The sequence below is a fragment of the Capricornis sumatraensis genome, chromosome 1 (assembly GCF_032405125.1).
Source record: "Capricornis sumatraensis isolate serow.1 chromosome 1, serow.2, whole genome shotgun sequence".
Lineage (NCBI taxonomy): Eukaryota > Metazoa > Chordata > Mammalia > Artiodactyla > Bovidae > Capricornis > Capricornis sumatraensis.
This window is the reverse complement of record NC_091069.1, coordinates 230,585,981-230,598,192: the sequence shown is the minus strand read 5'-3', so window position 1 is coordinate 230,598,192 and position 12,212 is coordinate 230,585,981.

Below are 12,212 nucleotides of genomic sequence, written 5' to 3'. Positions count from 1 at the left end.
ACCAACAGGATTTAAATAAAACTGCTTCAACTTCCATCACAAGACTAGGAACCTGTGAGAAATTCTGTTCCCATCTTAAGAGATTGGGGATCTTTGTCAGATTTCAATTTATCACTGTCTCCTCTTGCTCTACTTTTTGGTGTTGGTCAAGCTCCCCACTCTCAGGCATTCTGTTCCTTTCATACCTACATTGACCCACACACCACCCAGTTTATTTCACCTTCAAAAGGCTCATCCTCAGGAGATAGCCAACTGATGCTGGTGTTTGGGGAATTAGCTCATGGATAATTATTTCATCTCCACCCCCAACTGCCTCTTAGTCCTTCTTGCCCTCTGCTTACCTCACCAGCTTCACCCACAGAGGTGGGCAGCCACTGCATCCAGTCATCTTGCTGGGCCTTCTCTTCTTCCTTCTTAGACCCTTCATCATGCATGTCCCAGCCTTTGACGCTTAAACTTCTTCTAACATATCCTCTGCTAAATGATTCAGTATCCTTTGTTTAACATATCTGGCTGAATAACTGTTCCTGAGCACTTCATTTTTTATATGTAGGAAGGATTTGTTTGAATGCAGTGTGCCAAAGGGAGAAAAATTATTCTATTCCCCTAGAAGACGGGGATCCTAGTTATGGGCAGATTTAAATGGCAATTTTTACCCTCTTGATTACATTCTCTCTATATATCCTCTTTCTCTGCTGTACTCTCTTTCCTTGTTTCTCTTGCTCTCCATCTGTCTCTATTTATCAACTCACCCAACCATCTACACAGTTTCACAAATATTTGAGCAAGGGCAAGCTGACATACACATACTCTCAAACATTAGCTCGCCTGTCTCTGAGCTCATTCTTCCAAGAGACAAGTAAGAAAATATCCTGTGGGCAAGTTAAGTGATTTTGGAAATGTGAGAAAATTCTTATATGGATGGCTTTTCATATAAGCCCCTCTGGATGATAAAGCAGAGGGATTCAGTGAAGATTGTTTTATTGCTGGGTAAGTGGGAAATTATCAGAAGGCTTCACAGATTGGCAGAGCTTGGGGAGAGAGAGAGAGAGAGGCCACCCCACTCCCCTAAACAGATCTCTTCACTATGACCCCTTTACACCTCTGCTTATATACTTAGAGGAATGTAAGCCTTGTTCCTCTGTGAGAGGGCCAATTTTATTTTTTCAATAGTCCTAATTGTAAATGTTCCCTTTGCATTGCATCAAAATGCGATTCTGTAACATCTATTCATTGGCCTTGGCTTTATTCTCTGGAGTCTCACAACATAAGCTTATTCATTCTTTCAAAGAATAGCAATTCAAATATTTGAAAATAACTCTCATTTATTTCATGTAGTCATCTCTTGCCAGGCTAGACACCTCCTTTTCCTTCAGCAATGTCTTTTTTGTTGCAGCTTCCAGACCCCTTACCTTTCTCATTGCAGTGCTTTGGTGTCAGCTGTTTTGACACTGTATATTCTCAAAATGCCATATCCAGCTAAATGACACTCACAAAGCAGAAGGATAAATGCTGACAGAATTGAATGTAAGTGAACCCCATACATTACCTCCATGACCAAGTCCAGAGAAACTATCCCCATCTTTCATCTGGACATTATACTTTTATTAATACAATGTAAGATTGCATTAGCTTTATTATAAATCACATGGCCTTCTAATATAACATGTCCTGACCTTTTCCTCTTAATCTCCATTCCTTTATCTGAATCTGAGCATTGTTTTCCTGAATTGCAATGCAAAGTTTTGCATTTTACCTTATACATTTCATTTTGTCAATTCTATCCCAGGTTTTTTGGAAATTTGAATCTCTATCCTATCATCAAAAATATCAATTTTCCTACCAATTTGGGGGGATTTTTTTTTACCTTTTATTGAGGATTTGATTCTTTCAATGAAAGTCCATTGCAGTGATGGACTTGCAACCTAAATTTCTTTGTTTCTGTCTCTGACTGGCATTGTAGGACCACATATCTTTTGGGGAGATCACAGGACTTGCGTCCAGAGGATGCAATGGCACCCCACGCCAGTACTCTTGCCTGGAAAATCCCATGGATGGAGGAGCCCAGTGGGCTGCAGTCCATGGAGTCGCTAAGAGTCAGATACGACTGAGCGACTTCACTTTTTTCACTTTTCACTTTCATGCATTGGAGAAGGAAATGGCAACCCACTCCAGTGTTCTTGCCTGGAGAATCCCAGGGACGGGGGAGCCTGGTGGGCTTCCGTCCATGGGGTCGCATAGAGTCGGACACGACTGAAGCGACTCAGCAGCAGCAGCAGCAGCAGCAGGACTTGTGTCACACCTGGTCATGCACAGTAGAATCGGCTACAGTGTGGGATCTGTGAGGCTGTTCTTCCCTTTTGCCCCTCCTGTGTGCCTATTAAGCATCTCCACACACAAGTTCCCACCACTACTGTCACTCAGTACCCACGAGGGACATTGCCACTTGTTCCCAGGCAACAGGCACTGTTCCTCCTGTCACTTCTGTTGCCCTGAATCATTCAAGGTGCTACAACCCTGAGTGCTCAGTAGTAAAATCAAGGGTGACTATTTCCTTCGAACGCTAGTGTTCTGTGTGCCCTGATGTCAAACAGCATTTTAATCAAAACTGCTTGTCTTAATCAATTTTGTTTTTCACTGTGACAATGCTGCCCAACAAGGAACACCAAAATATGTGAGCTTACAGTCACCAGCATTTAATTTTGACATATGGGCTCATGGGTTGGCCATGGCTCTGCTGGGTTTGGGTAGAGTTGCCCGGGCTTAGGCTGCAGGTTGCATTCATGTATATGTTCTTATGGAAATGGCAAAAGCTCAAGTACTCAGGAAAGGCATGATACCTTTTACCACCACAGAAAATATTTTAACTTCCATCCACCTATTGGTCCAAACAGGTCACATGGCCAAGAAGTATCTACTCCAGTCATAGTGAACCATGGTGAGGAAGGAAAGAAATTTTTGGAGATAAATCTCATTTTTTATACAGCCTTCAGTTTCATTCTCTTCAGGAGTCTAGAGGGCAGCAAAAGAATCCCTTTGATAAATATCATATCAGAATCACCTCTTCACCATGAGGCATAGAGCTCTAAGTCAAGCCTATTTTCCCATTTCAAGATGCTTTGTCTTCCTAAAAATATCCTATTAAAGAGATGCCAGCAGGCCTACTCCACCACTCCCCCAAGCATGTCCAGGCCTGTTTGAAACTAGCAGTAGATATAGTTATGCTCAAGCTGAGGAGAGCTTTGCACGCTTTGTCACCTTCTGAATCAAACCTATTTGGGGAAATAGGTGGGATTCCATAGGGAAACACAGTAAAGCGTCTTTATTTTTCTACCATCTGTCTCTTTTAACCTGCTCAGGGCACTAGTTCCCCCCACCCCCCACCACTCTTTAGGTAAAAAGTTGGGTAAATTTAGAGACTTTTCTCATCACTCTCAGATAATGGAATATCTTCCAGTCATTTGTGTATACTAAGATAATTTTTAAAGATAGTTTTATTTATGTATTTATTTGGCTGCATTAGGTCTAGCTTTATCATCTGGGATCTTCAGTAGGGCTCATGGACTTCCCAGTTGTGGCCCACAGGCTCAGTAGTTGCCACGAGGGGGCTTAGTTAGTCCATCGGCATGTGGGCTCTTAGTTCCCCAACCAAGGATGAAACCCGTGCTCTCTGCATTGCAAGGGCAGATTCTTAACCACTGAAACACCAATGAAGTTCCAAGATAACTTTAGTTCAGTATTTAACATGTTCAGTCCTCTACAAAAATCCAAACTCCAAATGTCATTCTGTTTTTCCAACTTGGCATGGCTGTGGCTACAAGCCTGTTGGGCAGTGCGCACATGGCCAGCGTCTTCTCTATTTCCTTGTTGAGTGACAGCCCCTCCCCGACTCAGAAGGCTTCCCTGACTCTCCAAGAATGGAAGCAGGTAGGGAGGAGAGGTAAGGGGCAAGATTTTGATATTGTTGTTTAGTGGTCAATTCCTGTCTGACTCTTTCGCTGACTGCATGGACTGTAGCCTGCCAGGCTCCTCTGTCCATGGGCTTTCCCAGGCAAGAATATCAAAATGGGTTGCTATTTCCTTCTCCAGGGGATCTTCCCACCCCAGGGATCGAACCTAAGTCTCTTGCATTACAGGTGGATTCTATACTACTGAGCCACCTGGGAAGTCCAAGGGGTAGGGTTAGTACTAAAGAAATCTGGCATTGGTTCCTCTTGGCCTTGGCAGGTGCTTAAAGCTGAAGTTTTATCTGTGGTAGCATCCTGAATATCTTTCCCGAGTTCCAGACTAATCCTTTGGTGTGGTGCGAACCTCCCCTGCCAATGGCTGCTTATACTGTCCTTCCACTCCCACCCCCTCTCTGGCCTCTCTCTGCTGAGAAAGCCTTACCCTGGCCATGCCCTGACAGACTGCTGTACTGTAGTGTTGGGCTGTACTCCACAGGCCCGGAAGCCCTTTACTTGCCCAGCTTCAAGACTGAAGAAAAAAGCCCAGAGTCAGCAACAGAGACATCAGTGGTTTAGTGGATAAAGAACTCTTGGACATCTGAAGCAAAGTCTTGGAGTGACACCCCACTGTGGGGGGCAGGTGGTGGGCAGGGCATGGTGGCAATAGTCACTACATTGGGAGGAGGGGTTGTTACCAATTATAGGGGGAATTGATATCAGGTTGTCTCATCAGTTACCACAGGAACCAGCAGAGCTGGCATCCCCCTCTCCACCTCTTTGATAAGAACAATCACCAGCTGGGGCCTGGGGCGAGTATGTCAGAAGGTCAGTCATGTGAGCAGGGAGTTGGTGAAGCAGGCACTGGTCAGGCAGGGAATGTACAGAGAGCAAGAGAACAACCATCTTGAGTGGCCTGACCATACAAGTAGGTTTCACATTTGGGGAAATAGATACACATGCCTTTGATCTGCTCTCAGAGGTAATGCAGGCATTTCCCAAATACTGCCTTTTCATCATTGCTACAAATTATTTCAGTTAGGACCTTTTAGAAAATGAGACACCATTTTACTGTAAATCCTAAATTTCAAAGAGCTGTTCTGCGCTGTCCCTAGGAAGCTCCTGGCAAGTAGCTGAAGGTCAAGGGAAAGGACTTTTTTCCTCTGCCCTGCCCAGCAGGAACAGCTACGGTGGGGAGAGGAGAGGGTATGTGAGGTACATGGCCACAGCACATCAGTGACTTTCTCCAGTAAGACTGTTTTGCCCTCTTCAACCTTCATCTGGTTAAACTTTCAGAGTGGGTGTTGGCTGACTAGACAGAACATGTTTTTGGCCCCTCCTGGATAAGTCTTGTGATGGCACCCCATTCCAGTACTCTTGCCTGGAAAATCCCATGGACAGAGGGGCCTGGTGGGCTGCGGTCCATGGGGTCGCAAAGAGTCGGACGCAACTGAGCGACTTCCCTTTCACTTTTCACTTTCATGCACTGGAGGAGGAAATGGCAACCTACTCCAGTGTTCTTGCCTGGAGAATCCCAGGGACAGAGGAGCCTGGTGGGCTGCCATCTCTGGGGTTGCACAGAGTTGGACACAACTGAAGCGACTTAGCAGCAGCAGCAGCAGGTAAGTCTTGGGCTTCACAGGTGGCGCTAGTGGTAAAGAACGCACCTGCCAATGCAGGAGACATAAGAAAGTCAGGTTCAATCACTGGGTCAGGAAGATCCCCTGGAGGAGGGCACAGCAACCCACTCTAATATTCTTGCCTAGAGAATCCCATGGACAGAGGAGCCTGGTACAGTACAGTCCATAGGGTCACACAGAGTTGGACATGACTGAAGTGCCTTAGCACGCACGCAGATAAGTCTTACCTAAGTGGTTTTGTATCTTCAGATTGGAATTTGGAGATACCTCAAGGTATTGGCAGCATTCTTTCTATTAAAGAAAGAGATCTGAACATCTTATTTATTTTATAAATGAGATAAGTTTCTGAGAAGTTAGGCAAATGGTCCAAAGTCACACAGCTTCTTGCCATAAAAGTATTCAAGTTATGTGTAATCTGTGATCCTCTTAACGCCTCTTTTCTTAAATTGATCATAGTTAGAATGGGCTAATATACAAGAGAAGATGGTAAGTCAAGGCTTACAGTAAAGGTTAAATGAATGTTAGTGTTGAAAGCTTTTAGCAGAATGTGATAGAGATGAAGCACTCAGTGCTGGCCCCTTCTTCTCTTTTCCTTCCTTCTCTCCCTCCATCTTTTGACTTCTTTCACTTTCTCAAAAGATTCTTGTGTACAATATTGCATACATAAGCAAGTTGAATAAAAATTTCCATTAATCACAAACCAATTTGGCAAAAATCATCTTTAAAGTTATAAAGCCTAGTTTTATCCTTTATACTTAAAAGTTATGAAGGAATATGTAACAAGAACTTCCAAACTGTAGCATTAGTTCCACTCTCTCTATAAAAGCAAGTGATTTAGGAAAACTTAAACGTCCAAAAATAAGGGAATCTTTAAAGGAATTAAGGGAGGTCTGCACAGTGATGACATGGACACTAAAATCTCATAGACAAGCAAAAACACATTAAATGAACAAAAGTATTTTTCAAAACTGTGGTATAGTCTAATGTCAGTTTTATTAATAAATATTTTTATTCCTTTATATTTTATTTCTGGAAGGATAAACCTGAGGTTGTGAACCACAATGGTTATCTTTGGGTTGGGAGTTATTGGTGATGTTTTACTTTTACACTTACCTTTTTTTCCCAAACATTTATACTATAATTTTTGTTTGTTTGTTTTGTTTTTTAGTGTATATGAAAAAAAGGGTGAGGGGTGATTGTAAAATTGAAAAACAGTGTTGAACTTTAGGATAAATGGGTTTTGCCAGAGTTATGCTCTATTGGTGAAAGGAAGATCTAACCCCACATATATGCAGGAGGCTATGCTCACTGATTCTCTGCCCAGGAGCAATGGTAGAAACGTAGAGAATAAGAGGCTCTTTCGACCAGGAGCAGATGTTTCATCTGAGCACAAGCCTCCAAGGCTTCATATCATGCTCAAAAAACCATTTTATAAAGTCTGTAAATTTGACAGAAGTAAACAAATGCTCCTAGTCAGTGAAACCATTTAAAATGTCTGCTTTTCCAAAGAGGTTGATGAGAAATAATAGTTTCTCCACTCATTTCATTTTTCTCTAAAGAAAGCAAGATAGAAAGTGAAACGTGACGTAATAGAAAAATAGAAGAGCCAGCAGGCTGAATATACTGTTTCTTTTCTTTTCTCTTTTTTTTTTGATGTGCAGGGGACAGGCCATCACTCTCTCAGTGGGGAGAACTCTCCTTCTGTTTCATTCAGACATCCATGTAGCCAGCAAGTGTTCAAACACCCACAGAATGCCTGCAGGTGAATTTGGTGAGACATCTGAAAGTTTTGCAAATTTGGTATTTCACTGAAAGGCAGGAAGAAAATTTCTATATTAAATTGAATTTTAAATTTTCTGACAATAAGAACGGAGTCAAGGATGAATGATAACTGAACTTCAAGGGATATCTTTTAAAGAAATTGTAGTGGAAAAGTTGTACTTATAAAATTTAAAAATGCATACTATATATAATATATATATATATATACACACACACATAACAGGCAAAAATCAAATTCCTTTTTCTTTGGCCTTTATATACCTTGTGTGTGTGTGTGTGTGTGTGTGTGTGTGTGTGTGTGTATGGGCAGGGTTCTAAAGGGAAGAAAAAAATAAATACCTGCTGGTTTTTAATCTTATAGAAATGTATTAATAAAATGGCATGAAATAAGTGAAATGAAAGATTGGCTTATTGGCTCATTATGGAAGAGGTTCAGACTTTGGAGTTCTTGAGACAGATCATTATTTACGATGCTCAAATCAGGGAAGTATATCTGCAATATTCAAACCTTTCATTTCTTAAAGAATTAATCCCATATGAGTCGGTTCCGGTTGCCAGGACCAATGTTTACTCAGTGTAGAAACAGATGGAGGCTCTATATATTCTGTCTTGATCATGGTAATTAACTTCTGGTCTGTTGTCAAGTACTGGTCAGGGTAGTGTTAGGATCCAAGATAAAGCAAGATTGACATATAAATTTATCCCTAGTATAAGCAATCCAAATGGCAAAAGGACACAGCAATAAGGATGGTGCTTGAGAATTCCAAATCTTGCCAAGAGTGGTGTTTTTCTCAACCCAAGGCAAGACCTGGAGCAGCAAGTTAAAAACAAAACAAAACTCTACAGGTCAGGAAGGAGAGGGAAGAAGGCATTTTAGCAGGCAATGATCACAACTGATTCAGTGATGTTTAAATGGGCCCCATAAGTATTAAAATGACACCTCATTCAGAAACCGATACAGCTACAGGCTTAAAGGCCAGGAAACTGCAAAGCTGTGATAAACCTTTGAATACCAATAATTGCACTGCTTTAGGTAAAAGGCTGAAAGTACATCAACATTTCAATTATTAGGTTAAATTGGTTAATATGCTTTCCAAATAATAAAATGACTTTGAAAATGTCAGAACAATCTACAACTTTTCTGCTTATCATACCTAGCTTTAACCAATTTCAGATATAAGTGTGTTAGTCACTCAGTCATGTCCAATTCTTTATGACCCCACAGACTGTAGCCCACTAGGCTCCTCTGTCCATGGGATTCTCCAGGCAAGAATAATGAAATGGGTTGCCATTCCCTTCTCTAGGGGATCTTCCTGACTTAGGGATCAAACAGGTCTCCCGCATTGCAGGCAGATTCTTTACCGTCTGAGCCACCCTTGAAATGATGTCCTTTGTTAAATTCTCCTTAATATTTTCCAACTTAGGGCATTCTTTTGTTTTGAACACTTGTTATAGGAAAAATATGTATTGGCCACTAATCTGTTATAATAGGCAGATGTATTTAAAGAGAACAATACATTGTTTCTCAAGAATTATGTTCACATTTATGATGATAAAATATTAATCAGATTCCTATATCCCATGAAATGCTAAAGGGAAAATAATAATTTAAGTGATATTCTTAACTTTTACCATGATGTCACTTATCAAAGGCATCAGTGATATCAAAGAATTGTGTATTAAAATGGTATTTTGCCCCTAAAGGAAAGCACAGCTGTTTTAAAAGCTCTGTAAAGGTTTTAATTCTGTTAAAAGTCCTTTGAACACTCAAGGAAAAAGAAGTTGCAAAAAAGACAAAGTATTTGTGATAACCAAGTCAGTTTAGGGTCTTATTATTGTACACCTGATTAGTAATAAAACATGAACATATCATTTGTGGTTAACTGCAAGAGGTTTAAAAAAATATTTATTTATAACTACATCAGGTCTCAGTTGCAGCACTCAGGGGGCTTCTTTCTAGTTGTGGCTTGAGGACTGTCTGGTTGTGGCACACAGATTCAGTAGCCCCATGACATGTAGATTTTAGTTCCCTGACTAGGGACCAAACCTGCATCTCCTGCATTGGAAGGTGGATTCTTAACCACCAGACCACCAGGGAAATTCTTGCATGAATTTTAAATAAAATCTAAAGACTTTTCCCTCTGCTTATGCAAAATGTATTTAAATAGGCAGGAGAATTTTCTGCTACAATATATTTCTATCACTCAGACACAAATCGATGTTTTCAAGGTTTAAATTGAAAATATGTTAATTCTCCAAGCTCTCAGATTTCAGGAAAGATTATAATTGCCAAGAGAAGAACAAAGAAACTATGAGATTTTCTGCACTCTTAAAAGCTCAAAGTTGTTTAATTCATGTTTTATCATTCAGATAAAACCAGGAGCTCCATGATCTCTGATGTAATGTTTTCACAGATAAGTGATTAGTTTTTTGGAAAGCTTTACCGGATGCCATAGCTTCATTAGTTGCACAAGCCCCATTTGCCACTCCAGGGCTGTGATTCATGAACAAAACTAGTGGAGGTGATGGGATTCCAACTGAGCTATTTAAAATCCTAAAAGATGGTGATGTTAAAGTGCTGCCCTGAATATGTTGGAATAATCAGCAGTGGCCACAGGACTGGAAAAAGCAAGTTTAAGAAGGGCAATCCCAAGGAATGTTCAAATTACTATACAATTGCACTCATTTTGCATGCTAGTAGAGTTGTACTCAAAATCCTGCAAGCTAGATTTCAGCAGTACATGAACTGAGAACTTCCAGATATGCAAGCTATATTTAGAAAAGGCAGAGGAACCAGAGATCAAATTGTCTACATTTTCTGGATCATAGAGAAAGGAGGAGAGGTCCAAAAAAACATCTACTTCTGCTTCACTGACTACACTAAAGCCTTTGACTATGTGGATCACAAAAAACTGTAGAAAATTATTAAAGAGATGGGAATACTAGATCATTTTACCTGTCTCCTGAGACATCTGTGTGAGGGTCAAGAAGCAACAGTTACAACCAGACATGGAGTAAAGAACTGGTTCAAAATTGGGAAAGAAGTACATCAAGGCTGTATATTGTCACCCTGCTTATTTAACTTATATGCAGAGTACATCATGCGAAATGCAGGTGTGGATGAGTTGCACATTAGAATCAAGATTGCCAGAAATATCAACAACCTCAGATATACAGATGATACCACCTTAATGACAGAAAGTGAAGAGGAACTAAAGAGACTCGGTGATGGTGAAAGAGGAAAGTGAAAAAGCCAGCTTAAAACTCATCATTAAAAAAACTAAGATTATAGTATCCATCCCTATCGCTTCTTGGAAAATAGAAGGGGAAAAAGTGGAAGCAGTAACAGATTTTATTTTCTTGGGCTCTCAAATGACTGTGAATAGTGACTGCAGCCATAAATTTAAAAGACACATGCTCCTTAGAAGGAAAGCTATGACAAACCTAGACAGCATATTATAAAACAGAGACATCACTTAGCTGACAAAGGTCTGTATAGTCAAAGCTATGGTTTCTCTGGGCTTCCCTGGTGGCTCAGATGGTAAAGCATCTGCCTGCAGTGCAGGAGACCCGGGTTCGATTCCTGGGTTGGGAAGATCCCCTGGAGAAGGAAATGGCAATCCACTCCAGCGCTCTTGCCTGGAAAATTCTCTAGTAGCATGTACAGATGTGGAGAGTTGGACCATAAATAAGGCTGAGTGCCAGAATCGATACTTTCAAACTGTGGTATTGGAGAAGACTTCTGAGAGTCCCTTGGACTGAATGGAGATCAAACCAGTCAATCCTAAAGGAAATCAACCCTGAATATTAATTGGAAGGACTGATGCTGAAGCTCCAATAGTTTGGCTACCTGATGCAAAGAGCTGACTCATTGAAAAAGACCCTGAAGCTGCGAGAGATCGAAGGCAATATGAGAAGCGGGTATCAGAGGATAAGATGAATAGATAGCATCACTGACTCAATGGACATGTATTTGAACAAACTCCAGGAGATAGTGAAATACAGGGGAACCTGTGATGCTGCAGTCCATGGGTCACAGAGTCAGACACAACTTAGTGACTGAACAACAACAACAACCAGATGCCATGTTTCATACGTGTTTCAACATGTGCTTAGGCTAATAAACTGACACGTTTAGATTTAGTAAAATATCTCATTATTTTTTAAGAATTTAAATGCAGTGCATTCTTTCAGGTGGCACAGTGGTAAAAAATTTGCCTGCCAATGCAGGAGATGTGGGTTTGATCCTTGGGTCAGGAAGATCCCCTTGAGAAAGTGAAAGAAGTGAAAGTCACTCAGTCCTGTCTGACTCTTTGTGACTCCATGGACTATACAGTCCATGGATTTCTCCAGGCCAGAATACTGGAGTGGGTAGCCTTTCCCTTCACCAGGGGATCTTCCTAACCCAGGAATCGAACCAGGGTCTCCTGCATTTCAGGCAAATTCTTTACCAACTGAGCTATCAAGGAAGCCCTAGGAACTGGCAACCCACTCTAGTATTCTTGGCTGGAAAGTTTCATGGACAGAGGAGCTTGTTTGACTATAGTCCCTAGAGTCACAAAAGTGACAAACACAACTGAACACACACACACACACACACACACACACACATTTTCTTTTGCTTGTACAAAAATGTGTTTAATTAATGGAGGAGAATTTTCTGTTACAATAGATTTCAATCACTGAGACACAAATGGACATTTTCAAGGTTCAATTAGAAAATATGTAAATTCTCCAAGCTCTCAGATTTCAGGAAAGACTGTAATTGCCAAGAGAAGAATAAAGAAAATATGAGATTTCTGTACTCTTAAAAACCCAAAGCTGTTTAATGTATGTTTTATCATTC